The 14,071-nt window shown below is 44.9% G+C and overlaps 1 protein-coding gene across 7 annotated transcripts in view; it reads left to right on the top strand.

Moving 5' to 3' along the window:
• PKNOX2 (PBX/knotted 1 homeobox 2) overlaps positions 1-14,071 on the top strand; it is a 432,656-nt gene that overhangs the window by 89,014 nt on the left and 329,571 nt on the right. For all 7 annotated transcript variants that reach the window (XM_083588791.1, XM_083588795.1, XM_083588792.1 and 4 more), the window contains one exon: positions 5,709-5,776. The gene's annotated coding sequence lies outside the window, so the exon portion shown is untranslated. The remainder of the gene's footprint in view (positions 1-5,708; positions 5,777-14,071) is intronic.

A 14,071-nucleotide genomic window follows, 5' to 3' on the forward strand; every position in this document is an offset into this window, starting at 1 on the left:
CATCATCATCATCATAATTTATTATTTGTACCCCGCCCATCTGGCTGGGTTTCCCCAGCCACTCTGGGCGGCTTCCACAAAGACCAAAAATACACTAAGATGTCACACATTGAAAACTTCCCTTAAGATGTCTTCTGAATGTCAGGTAGTTGCTTATCTCTTTGACATCTGATGGGTGGGCGTTCCACAGGGAGGGTGCCACCACCGAGAAGGCCCTCTGCCTGGTTCCCTGTAGCTTTGCTTCTCTTAATGAGGGAACCGTCAGAAGGCCCTCAGCGCTGGACCTCAGCGTCTGGGCAGAACGATGGGGGTGGAGGTGCTCCTTCAGGTATACTGGGCCGAGGCCGGTTAGGGCTTTAAAGGTCAACACTAACACTTTGAAATGTGCTCAGAAACGTAGAAAAATGACCAGGGAGTAGGTGGCATGAAAGACATCTGGCTGATACCAAGCTGCTGCTGCCACTTGCTAATTCTGTAGTATTATGGTTCAAAGGGCAATGTTCTAACAAGGTATAAATAAGGCAGCTTCCTGTGTTCTCTGAGGTGTTGCATATAGAAATATCTTGAGCATGCGAAGTCCTGTTGCACTCGGGTACCGCTTTTGGGCTTCGCATGGGGATCTGGTCAGCCACTGTGTGACCAGGATACTGGACCAGATGAGCCACTGGCCTCATCCAGCAGGCTATTTATATGTTAACAAATGCATTCCCCCACAAAGGAGTGGCTTGCAGATTAAAAGCAAACACATGAGTAATGCATGTGCTTCTATCGTTTATCATTATTCTCAACAAACAGGCCAAAAGGCCCATGAACTTCAGGTGCAGTCTGTGACATGTCTCTGCAAAGTTTCTAAGTATAGAAAGCAAGCACAGTGACCGTGATGGGGGGTGATCACACGATCTTTCTAAGCTTTGCCGTGCTAATTTAATGCTAATTTGATGTGCATGTGACCATGTAGGAAGTGGAATGATTCCCTCTCTCCCATCACATTCACATTTGGCTAGAAATCCGGAGAGGCAGAATAGCTGCAAAGTTCTCTTACATTACCAAACATTGGAGCTAAAGTATTGCACCCAGCATAACGTGTTAGTTGGGTCACACTTTGGCCCAGGGTGTGCAATTCTCCTTCGGAATTCTCCCTCCTACGAATTTCACAATGCAGTTCTCCAGCATCAACAAAATTTGCGCAGAAATGTGCCGCGTTAGGGGAGAGTGTGCATAAAAATAATGAAATAATATAATGCATTATTTATGGGAAACAGCTTGCAGAAATATGTATTTAAAGCAAAATTGCAAATATGTCGATTGGGGAAAATGTGCGCTAAAATGCTAACAAACATTTGTGAAGGTTTCTTGTTTTTTTAAAAAAGAGAAGATTAGCAAACTGATGTAGAGGCGTGAAACATAAGTTTGGAAAAATGAGAAATCGAGAGAAAGTGAAATGGACAGATTCATCCATCACTAATGATGGAGAGAGATGCTTGCCCATCAGACTTGCCCGTTGTGGAGTTGGGTTTCCAGGCTGTATACTAATGGGTTGTTTTTTGCTAAAGGACTAGAGAGCACTGATGAAGAGCTCATCCTCTGTTCCTGGTGTGTTTTTTTCCTGTGTTGCCTCTAGGCTGGATCTTGTGGGTGTTGCTACAGCTGTGCATGTCGGTAATGAGCCTTACGCTAAATGTTTCCGGTCTGCTATGTTCCCGGGAGGATCTTGTGAGCTTCAGCCGAACGGGGTCTGCTTTATATGAGTGATTTAACGTGGTGTAAGCAATCTGCATGCTCGGGGTGTGCATATGTGTGAGGGAGAAGCTGCCATTGGTATCACATTATTTTATTAGAGTTTCAAAGCTGATATTAAGTGGACATGATTTCTTCCCATGGACCATTAATTTTGTTTTATTGCCGGCCTGATGGCTATTACCCCTTCTTGCCAATACATTCCTCCATTAGGCTTGTACAATTAACAAAATATGAGCTGTTTAAAGCATTGCTATGAACAATGGGTCACTGAGAAGCAGGTCTGGGGAAAAGAGGGGTGGTTATGTGAGTGCTTTGTGACCATGAGATGCTATGGGGCTGGCAGAGGAGAGTGTGTGCAGATCGATTTGTGTCCCGTTGCAGATAGAAAGCTCCTTTCTACAAAACATTTTCTACTTTGGATGTGGTTGCTCAAATCCAAAATACAATTTGAGTTATGAGTGGTGCATGTCTGTTCTGTCCCCCCCCCCCTTTAGAAATGTGCCGGAGCTGGGGCCCAATTTGTTTCCCTTCTTTTGTGTACTTAAGGGCACAGGCAATTGTAGCACAAGATATACATACCCAAATGCAAAATAACAGGACTGTCACATGATTACATCTAGTCAATTAATCATCCGAGTGTTAGTTTATTAATCAGATATATCTGCATACATTTGCATGGGATTAAAATGAGTGGCTCAGATGTCAAAGCATGCATTCATTGCTTTTAGGATGGGGGGGGGGAGTGAGAGAGAAATCTGTGACCCTTCAGAGGTTGCTGGACTCCTTCAGGCCCAGCCAGCATGGCCAATGGTCAAGGTTGATAGGAGTCCAGAAGTATCTGGTGGCCCAAAGGTCTGCACCCCTGTTTTTAAATAACTTGTGCATGCTTAGAAAGAGGCATGGATGCTTGAGCTGAGATTCCTGCCTTGCAGGGAGTTGGAATAGATGGTCCTTGGGGTCACTTCCAACTCTACAATTCTATGAAGGAGAGAAGGGGGAGGGTGTGCACCTCTTTTAAGAATAATACTTACCATCTCGTTCCATCACCTCCTGGCAAATTGAAGGGGAAGAAATGGAGGCAGTGAGAGAGAGATTTTACTTTCTCGGGCTCCATGATCACTGCAGATGGTGACAGCAGTCATGAAATTAAAAGATGCCTGCTTCTTGGGAGAAACGAACTGGAAGGTCCGTATAGTTAAAGCTGTGGTTTTCCCAGTAGTGATGTATGGAAGTGAGAGCTGGACCATGAAGAAGGTTGATTGCCGAAGAATTGATGCTTTTGAATTATGGTGCTGGAGGAGACTCTTGAGAGTCCCGTGGGCTGCAAGAAGATCAAACCTATCTATTCTGAAGGAAATCAGCCCTGAGTGCTCACTGGAAGGACAGATCCTGAAGCTGAGGCTCCAATACTCCCTGGAAAAGGCCCTGATGTTGGGAAAGATGGAGGGCACAAGGAGAAGGGGACGACCGAGGACGAGATGGTTGGATAGCATTCTTGAAGCTACCAACATGAGTTTGACCAAGCTGTGGGAGGTAGTTGAAGACAGGAGTGCCTGGCATGCTCTGGTCCATGGGGTCACAAAGAGTTGGACACAACTAAATGACTAAACAACAACTTACCGTTTGATGTTTTTGTTCTTGGGGACAAATTTATAGCTCTACAAAATAGCCCACATAATTTTGAATTAAAGCCTCGGTTAATGTTTTGCCTACAACTGGATGAGGGTGGCAACAGGGGCAGCACAACTCTTGTGTAGTCACAATGAATTTAACTTAGTAATGTCAGTTAGCGCAGTTGGTTAGAGCATGGTGCTGATAATGTCAAGGTCACGGGTTCGATCCCCATATGGGCCACCTGGAAATTCCTGCATTGCAGGGGGTTGGACTAGAGGACCTTTGGTTTCCCTCCCAGTTCTATGGTTGTACAGTTATATGTCCATTAACTTCAGTGGTACAACTAGTATTGAATACCACCCACAGAAAATAAGAAAATCGAGCAGGATTAATCATCTCTATCCAGAACAAGTGGATTTAGGCTCAAAATACTATGCTCCCATTATTCCCCTATTTTCTGGGGACCTTCATGCTTTTTTAAAATTTCTTTTAGAATAGCAACGGCACTGTCACTGGGATGATGTTGGAGAGATCTTTGTGTCCACTGTAGACAGTGAAGCAAGTTGGCAGACCAATAGGGTTCAGTTATTTGGTGATAGCAAATCTATGTATTAGTATTAAATAGAAGGAATAATAATGCCCCTCCTACCTTTAAGAAAAGACAGTGCCTTTCCCCATTCCAGATCTCAAGGCAGGCTGGGAAATGAAGGCACAGTAATATTCTAGTTTCTATTGGCTCTGCCCAGAGTGGGGAAATCCCCCCTCTCTCCTTTGCAACTTAGTTTTGTTTAGTTCTTTCAAGTCCAGGAAGAGGGGTAAGCTCACTCATTCTTACAGAACTTCATAAAAAGCTTCCTAACCATATTCATTCAGAGCCAAAATAACAGCCTACTGGGATGTTAGGAAGTACCTCCACATGAGCCTTGTGAACGTCAATAAAATACATGTTTGCGAACTTTGACGAGTTCTATCCAGATTGAGAGAAGTCTCAGGATGGAACAAGCATAGCGTAGTCACAGTTTGAGTGTTGGTCTAGGCCTGAGGAGCTCTGGGTTTGAATCCTACCTCAGTCACAAAGCTTATTTTGGATGGCCCAGTCCAAGGAACCACCCCAGTTGCCCCCCAGTTGCCTTATGATGGGATCATAGGGGTTGGATCAATGTCTTAGCTTGCCCACTGTTCCCTTGAAACCTACTTTGCCTATGTATCGTATTGATCTGAGCATGGAAGATTTTGGTAGAACCCATACTCCGAGTTCAAGTTCTTCATCCAGGGCAGTTTGCCTTGCAGTCCTAAGAAATTTGAGCGTTCTGGCTGAGGGAAAGGGTTTCGTTGGATCCAGCCTTAGCATTCTCTCTGCTGTACAATATTTCCTCTTCATCGGAAGGTGGAAACTCTAATGGTGTAAATGGTAGAAACTTTTCCATGCTAAACTGAAGTCATAAAGACCAAAGTCCACTGTAGCAAATGTGGCTATAAAACTAATTTTTTACTTTCAAAGCTATTGGGACAGGAACTGAAACATGAAATGTAAAGAATGAATGCGCTTTGTTTTCATAATAACAGCACACATTTTCTTTCTTTTTTTGATACCAGCTGCAGTTTCAAGCTGAAATTCTTCTACTTGTAAATGGAGAGAAAACTGGCCATGTATCTTACTTTATATTACTAGTGTCTGGGCTGAGATGAGGGCAGCAGCCTGGGATGGAACCTGGAGCCAGGAGCTATGGGATCAGGCCATAGTCAGGGCTGGGTTGGCCATTTGCGCATTTCCAAAAAAGAGGGAATGCATCACCAAAAGAGGACAAAAGATACAACAGAATTTGTCTCATGTCTGTTCAGATACCCTGGTCCCAGACTGCTTGTGGGCCATAGAGAAATAAATGGTTCTGTGGTGGTACTCATCTTAATGGGAAGTCAATAGCAAGATTATTGTACTGGGTTTCCTTAACTGTGTGAATCCATCCAAATGACTCTCGTTCAGAACTTTTCAACCAATTGAAGACCTATTTACACTGCAAGGCCAGTATTTTTAGTGCTTAAAAATATATATTTTGCATTGATGTTTCATACTGGTTTTACACTGTATTTTAGATTTCCATATGTTTGTATTATTTTTGTATTATTGGTTCAGAGAGAGAGAGAGAGAAAGTTGCCCAGAGTTACTGGATGGAAATGCAATGAATATTTGGAAAAAATATTCAATTTTCATTGGGACTTGTAATTGAAAATTTAGCAAACTGATGCAGAAATGTGGGGTACCAAACTACAGACTGAAAACATGAGAAACAGAGAGAAACCAAAATGGACGAATTTGTCCATCTCTTAAACAATATACTTTATTATATTAACAGGTACCTTCTGGAACTGGATCCTGAGCTATCTGCTTTTCCAGCTGATCTGTTCCAGAGTTCGCTGAATGGTAAGTAACCTGATTGGCATTTTATCCTGCATTTGACAGAGGTTACAGGGCCCATAAGGAGGCACCCACAATGTTGTAGTTGGTGTTCTGGAAACTTACTGAAATAATACACCCCAATTCAAAGAAAAAGGGATAGAGTGTGATGCATTTTAACTAGTCTTCATTGAGTCTGTGTTACAGCCAACAATGTTTTCTGTGTGCAATTAGTTCTACAGGGGTGACTAATCTCTTGCCCTCCAGATGTTGTCAGTCTCCAGCTCCCATCATTCCTGACCTGAGGGTGATGGAGCTGTGATTCAGGAACACCTGGAGAGCTACGGGTTAGCCGCTCCTGATGTACAACAATGATCTGGAAAAGGTGCTGCACATATTGGAGTATAAGCACATATTGGTTGTTGGTGCACATATTGAAAGGTTGGTGCACATACTGGAGTATAATGTTTGCAGGCACCCTGTCCCTTGTCCTCCTTTGTTTAAATGGAGAGATGGACTGTGGCTTTTATGTCCATGGTTTTCCTGGACTCAGTGTTTTCTGAATAAGTGTGTATAGCAGAGTCTGGTGGGGAGCATCACCCACTTCTCACTCTTTCTCCCTTTCTCCACACCCAGTAGGCTCTTGGGAGAGGGAAATGGCTGTTGCCAAAGGTCTGGAGAGATCACTTGCAGAGGGCTTTTGAAATTAGGCTGAGAGCCCTAGGGCCACGGACTGCCTGCTTGCGCTGCCTATAATTGATTTTGGTGCTCATTATACTGTTAATGCCAGTTGTCGTCTGTCAGCTTATGGTGAAAGTTCTGTGCATTTGGCAGAGCTTACAGAAGCATTGAGACTTTGCCAGTTCTCTTGGTTGAGCAAAGCCAGTTCTGCCTCTATTCCTGGTCCCCTTGCTTCCTCTTCCCATCAGTGATTGATTTACACAGAAAACTAGCTTAGCCAGGAGAACTGTAGATTTGTCTAGCTGGAAGAGACATGAGAGGCAACCAAGCTGATCAGCTAAAGTATTAAACTGAAGTGAGGACCTGCCATTGCTTGAGTAAACCAATCAATCTGTATAACAAAAGCATGTGCTCTGTGATTTATTTATTTTTTGCAGCATGGGGTGGATGGGGAGATCACTGGAGGGAAATGAAGAACATAAAACAAGTATTAGCTGCTTGAGAATAACAGTGGGAGAGGACTATTGCTCGCATCTTGTGCTTTCTGGCTTCCCATTGGCATCTATTTGGCACTGGATACAGGATGCTAGACTAGATGGGTCTTTGGCCTGATCCAGGAGGATTCTTATATTGTTAAATTATGTGTCACAAGTCAACAAGGAAAGGGATTAAGGAAAACCTATGCCTGTACTGTGAACTCAGTCAGGGACGATAATCCTCCCTAGATTTTGCAGAGGCAAGGGAAGGTTGTCTGTTTGGTTGAGATTAAAACCACCCAAAGTTGATAAATGGAGCTGAAGGAATGGAATGGAGAAGAGAAATGAGGAATGAGTGAAGAAATAGCAGGCTGAGAGAATAATGGGTTGACTGCCAGGAGCTGCCAGGGCTAAAACCGAGAACTTTGGAGCCAATTGGAGCATCTTCCCAGGCAGTGAAGTACTGTCAGTGTCTGGGCTGGCCCTGTCCACCTAAGGTGGCCATTGGGCCTTCCTGGACAGGAAGCGCTATAAAGGACTTCCTGTTTGGACTAAGACCTTGCCTGAGCAACAAAAACCTTCATGGCTCTGATGTGTTCCTTGCCTCTGACCCCTTGCTTAGATTCTTATCTCTTACTCCTTCTGGTCAACTTCAGAGATGGACTAAGCAGATGCCTGCTTCCCCACTTTGTACCTAAAAGAGCTCCTTTCCCATCTCGGACCCTACAATCAGCAGGTCAGGCCTTGCCCAGTTGGCATTGTGCCCTTTTCCATAGCTGTCAACTTACAGATTTGAAAATAAGGGACCAGCAGCCAAAATAAGGGACCTGCAGCCTCACCTGTTCCAGGCACTCCAGTCTTCCTGTCCTCCTGCAGTCTGGTCAAACTCATGCTGGTAGCTTCGAGAACACTGTCCAACCAACTTTGTAACCAGAGGTTCAATTGAATAGAATCTGAATCACATGCACCACAAGGCCTATGCAGCCTCAACTTAAGATGGCTCCCCAGCCTGGCTTTGCACTGCAAAGTTTGCAGCAGCACGTGCAACAAAATGGCATCCAGCATTCAAAAACCCCCTCAGCTTGCATTAACTAGCCACACACACACAGCCTCCCCCCCTCGCCATGAGATCGCCAGTCACCCACCATTTTAGTCAACCAGCTCCTTTCTTTTCCCCCATAAGTCAATCGAATGGCCTCCAAAACAAATTCAAAAGCCCCCCCTCCCACGAGATCTCCTTTCCTTTCCCCCCACCATGTGCCCCCGCTCCAGACAGACCTTTTCGCCAGCAAGGGTGAGTGGGCCGTCTATGACGTATCCGATTCCGATCTGAGCACTCAACACACGTATGTTCAACTTCTGAGCCACTCTGAGCCAAAGGCAGAAAGCCCAGCCAGCAGCCAAACGAAGCCTCAAGGAAAACCACCGTCACCTCTCCGCTGGGAAGCGCTGAGCAAAGGCGAGTCCCCAGGGAACTCAGCCGATTTGATCAGCACAAGGCATGCAAGCTCCACCCCCCCAGTCATTCTTAGACTTCTTATTGGGTGAGCAACACAGCCAAGCAACACAGTTGGAGCCTCCCTCCTCCCTGGCCGGCAGGGAGGGAGGGAGAGGAGCTGCTTCCTTTGAAATTTAAGGGACGTCATTTAAGGGACATTTAAGGGACATCCATCAATAAGGGACAGCAGCGGGACATGGCACTGGAATAAGGGACTGTCCCTTCAAATAAGGGACACTTGGCAGCTATGCTTTTCCGTGGTGGTTCCCTGCTTGTACAATGCCTTCCCTAGTGAGGTGCAGCTGTCTACCCCATTATAGACTTTCAGGAGAAACATTCCTGTTTACGCGGGTATTTGATGGCTGAAAAAGCCTTGTTCCCAGCAACCCAGAGATCCCTGGTGGGGGTAAGTGTTTTAAAAGAACGTTTTAACATTTTTGTAGATTCTTTTTAATGTTTTATCATTGCCATGTCTTCTGCCCTGGGCTCCTTTGGGCGAAAGGGCAGGATATAAATCGCACAAATCAATAAATAGTACCTCCATTCCAGGAAAAGCATCACCTCCATCAGGCTGCTGTTAAAAGCGGCAACTCTGGAGGTGGTGGGAAGGTATTCAAGATGGCGGCAGAGGGAGACGCTTAAGAGGAGAGCTCTGCTGTGAATAATGGAGGCAGTGCCGTTATTGCTTACAGCCTTTGGGACAACATAGAAGGTGGGAGAGAAGGCTTTATTTTTCCACCTGGAAACTGTTTGCTTTACCTCTACTGTAACTACGGCAACTCTAGAACTGAAGAGTGGTGGCTGGGCTTGCATTTTACATATTGAATGGAACCCGCCGGCCAGTTCTTTGACTGCAGGCTTCCAGCACCATTTTAGCAATGCTCTGGCTCCTAACTAATCTACACGTATATGTGATTAATTGTTATCAGCGGATATCATCACTCCCATGTAAAAATAGACTGTGATGACTATTTGAATAAATCATAAGAACAGCTAACCTGATACCACATAGCATCATGCAGTTGGCTGAGCAAGGCGCGTTCTCATCCTTGACCTCGTATGGCTTGCAGAGATCAGTGTTGGCTTATGGAAGCTGGTGATTTAAAGTTGTGGCTGTGCAGACCTTCTTCTCGCACAGGGAGCCTCTTTCACCACTCATTTCCATGCCCCATTCCCACTGTACGATCCAAACTAAGACATATCTCTTCACTTCTCTGGATGCAGAGTGAGGTTACACAATGACCAATGTGAGTCTTTTCCCATTATCTGTGACTGTTCAGTTGTTTTATATGAATACTAGAGATCAAGATGAAGATTTACTTTGGCCACTAAATTCAGATTTGGAGCTGGCGGGGCATGGTGGGAGAAGGGTGCAGGAGAGTCAAGGGAGAGAGAAATCTAGGAATATTGAGGGGAGAGATTCTAGAAATTGCGGGTAGGGGTTCAGAAAAAGCAGCGGGAGCCCAATGGATCCACAACCTCCCCCCCACTGTCTTACTTGGAATGATGCTGTCTCTTGACCTATCATTGTTCTAGAGGCATTGCTGTGGTGTGTGTTGATCACATTACATGTATGTTTGAACCAGACCTATGAATGGCATTTTCCCATTGCTGACACGGAGTCCAGGGCAATGGGCTCTTCCTGTTGCACTAAAGTTGTTACCTGAGTTTTATTTGCCTTTTTAAAATGGTGGTTTACGTTTTGACATGGTTAGCACCCATGCTATTTCACAATATGGAGGTAACAGAAATACTTTTAGGAATGAATACATAGATAAATAAATCTGCTTGCTCAGCAGACGACCCCAAATAAGAAGCTGGATGCTTATTGAATGATAAACAAGTTGCCTGCATGACGTAGGATTCTGGCCACGATCATAGAAACATAGAGTTGGAAGGGACCTTCGAGAATCATCTAGTCCAATTCCCTTCAGTTAAGGAATATGCAGCTGTCCTGTATGGCGATCGAATCTGCGACCTTGGTGTTATCAGCACCATGCTCTAACCAACTGAGCTATAAAGCAATGGTCTTCAGCATCTGCAAGGCTGTGACGCTTTTCCGGAGTTTTCCGTTTTTATTCTGCAGGCAATAGATGTGTGTGATAGAAGAACCAATGTATCTAGAGAGAGAATCCTTTCTTCTTTTTCTTCTTCTTCTTCTTCTTCTTCTTCTTCTTCTTCTTCTTCTTCTTCTTCTTCTTCTTCTTCTTCTTCTTCTTCTTCCTTCTTTCCCTAGAGGCATTGATACCCTTTCTGTTTGCGTGTATCTTCTGCTTTTCTTTGTTCTTTGTTCTTGATCAGGGTAAACTGAGAGCACATTTCTCTGCAAGCTTTGAAAGCCAGGCCCCCTCATCCCACCCCTTTGCAATAACAGCTCCATAAGCTTGACCAGCTGTTTGCAAACTCCGCCTGTCACGTTCTGCAATTTTACGAACCCGTGAATCTGACCCTTTGATCATCTCCATGGAGCACAGATGCCAAAGGTCAGGACAGCCTTAAAGATGGACAAAAGGCTTTGAGGCTGGCCAAGGACTGTGTTAGGGGGTCAGAGTAATGAGAAGAACCTTGCCTTTCTGTTCTTTCTTGTAGTGTATTTTGGAAATGATCCCTTTGCCTGCGCATCTCTGTGCATTACGAGTGTGGATGGTGAGAAATTTGATTCAGTTTGCATTTAAAGGGAACTCGCCAAATTCACATTTTCTGAAACAATATGTGGACTGTCTTCAGAGATTTGCACTTATTAGTGTTTTGCAATCCAGTTCTCCAGCCAAGCAAAGTGTACAAAATGCATAAACTACGGTGAAATGTGCATACATTAGTGAAAGCAACATAGAAAAATGCATTATAATAGAGGGAATTGCTTTGCAAAAATTTGTTTCTTAGGCAGAATTACATAGCAAAGTGTGTATACCTGGATAAATTTGCACAAAAATGCTGACAAATTTTCATGTAGACTTACAAAAAACCTGCAAATTTATGTGGAGAACCGAACTTCGGAGTGGAAAAATGAGAAACTGAAAGAAACCAAAATTGACAGATTCACAATTCCTAATTATGCAGAGAAGCCACTAAGCCCTCATGCCTTTTGCATGCAAACCCTATGAGCTTCAGGCACGTTAGACACACCCTAGGGTAATCAATCTGACTTGGAGACTCTTGAGTTCAATATGAAAATGGATGGTGCTTTGAAAATAAGAATGGATGAATCTCTGTAAGGACAGGCCAGCGAAAAAGCACCCAGTGTCAGGGAAGTTAACTCTTTATTCAATGAAACAAAAAAGAGCTCAGTACTAGTAGTCACAGCAACCCTTCTCAGTGGGTCTTGCCTCAGGGAGGCAGTTGCAAGGACTGAAGGTGCCCGCCTTCCCACAGTTGCCTAAGCCTTCTCCTCCCCTGGCTCCTTCCTAATTAGCTAAGGCTTTGTCGTCTTGTCTCTCTTTGCTCTGCCCTCTTCATTCCTCTCTGTGTTCTGGAAGACCAGGGAGGAGGGACTCCTTGGCTTCTTCAGCAGCTTACCTCCACTCTCTCTCTGTCTCTGCTTCTGCTTCTGCATCTGTACTGCTCTCTGCCGCAGCCTCTTCCTGCTCACTAAACCCTGTTAGCTCTTCAGTTTCCCACACCTCCACCTCCCAGTTCCCCCTCTTCTCCCTCTGACCACTCATTGTCGCCCCACCATCAACCCTCTGGCTCTGAGCCTTCTTCTCTTGGGGGTTCCCCAGCTGGTACCTTCCGCCACTCCTCTGCATCCAGCCAGTCCATGACATTCTATCAATTTCAGTGTTTTTCAATTTTCCAGCTTATGTTCAGTTCTACACAATTCTTCATCAGATTCATTGGCACTTTAGAGCAGTCCCCCCCCCCGCCCAGATGTATACACTTTTGTGGTAGGCAGTTTCTCTAATATGATGCTTTTTCCTGTGCTGTTTTCACTAGTCACAAATTTCATGTACATCCCCCCCGAAACAGTCATTTTCAGACACATTATTTGGTGGGAGAACTGTATGGCAACAAAAGTGAGAATTTTCAAAGGATAGCTGTGTTTTGGTTTGTGTATTGTTTTACGAACTGCAAATTAGGAGCCTGAGGATGAAAATGTGAATCACACTGAATTATCTCTCGTATCCCTGATTGAAAGCCTCAGGCAAATCCTCAGTAAGAATGTGATCTTTTTGGTTATTCTGCAGATATGAATGGAAAGATACGGAAGAAAAGGCAACAGTAGAACAAGTGGCTTCACAAGACCTAGGCAGTGGTCCCATTCCCACCCCAGCGCAAATTTCTGTAGCTGACAGCAGTTAGGGGACCATCGGAGTAGCGACAGAATGTCACATTGCAAAATGAAAAGGGCTACCTTGTGCATAATCTGACACTCCTCCCGCCCGTTCCCTCTGGTCCCCACACTGAAATTTAAAGCCACTAAGACAAAAGGCAGCCTGGCTGATGTAGGAAGGCTTCTGACCATGGAATCTGTGAACAGCAGGACAGCCTGAGGGCTGCGAAGTGTGGGGTTGTCTTGATTTCCACTCTGTTTTTGTTTCCTCACACGATTCATCCTTCAGTTGCTACCTCAGCTCTCAAGCTTCCTGCAGAATTTCCCTTTTTGATCTCAAAAGGGCACACATCTTCCTGCAGCAATAAACCTCGGCTGCCTCGTTTTCCCCGTGCCGCCACGGTGAGGAGGATCTGTCAATAGAACCCGTGTGAAAGGCAGATGATCAGTACCAAGCAGAAACGCTTGAGCTAACCTGGACTTTGGGAGAGAGGTGGTGGTGCTATTTATTTGCTATTTAAAGCATTTCTGCCCCACTCTTGAGCTCCCAACAGCAGCTTGCAAAGATCAGCATTGAGACAGTCCCTGCCCCAAGCTTAAATTCTAAAGGGCGTGGCACAAAAATAATAGGCGTTAGGAAGGAGGAGGAGAACAAACTCAGGCCCTAGTTCTTTGCCACAAAGTTCTTATCATGACCAGTTGGAATGGAAAACAGTTCAAGGAGAAGCAGGAGGCAAACATCTCTCCACTTGAGTGATGGAGTAGCCCTGCTTCTCTTTGCTCTTGCTGCTGTTGCCTGATGGAATGGCTCTTTCCTGATGCCTGATGGAGGGTGGAGCCTAATCCTACTTTAGCTTATTTGGGAGGAAGAGTGAGGCAAGAAGTTTAACAAACAAACAAACTATGACACTGGCTTCTCAGTGGGGCTGCTGGTAGCCCCGTGCCCCTTTCCTTTTCTGCCTCCTTCTCTCTATTCCCAAATCGTGCATTTCCTATGCTCACTTTGTGACAAAGTAAAGGTACATTTATTTATCTGAGTAGTCTTTTTGCCTTGATATCACCTTGTCCCATAGGTGCCTTTGTATACAGAGCCCCCGGTCGTTTCACGGACTATTGACCTGTACACCACTGCTTTATTCTTCCGCTACACCAACCAGGTTTCTTCTGGTGAAATCCTCAGTCTCAGTCAGGTTGTAAAGTCAACAACGAAGATTAAAGTTTATTGAAGAACAAACAAGTTTTAAATAGGTTCAGAACGGTTTCTCAAATGCGCGCCCTTAACTTGATGTGGCACTGTCTCACACTGTCACACTCTTCTTCCTCAGTTCTATCCCGGTCTCTCACTTTAATTGTCACAACTACTGTGTTCGACTTTTACTGCCTCTGTCTGACCCTCA

This window comes from Podarcis filfolensis (genome assembly GCF_964270895.1).
Source record: "Podarcis filfolensis genome assembly, chromosome: 15".
NCBI lineage: Eukaryota > Metazoa > Chordata > Lepidosauria > Squamata > Lacertidae > Podarcis > Podarcis filfolensis.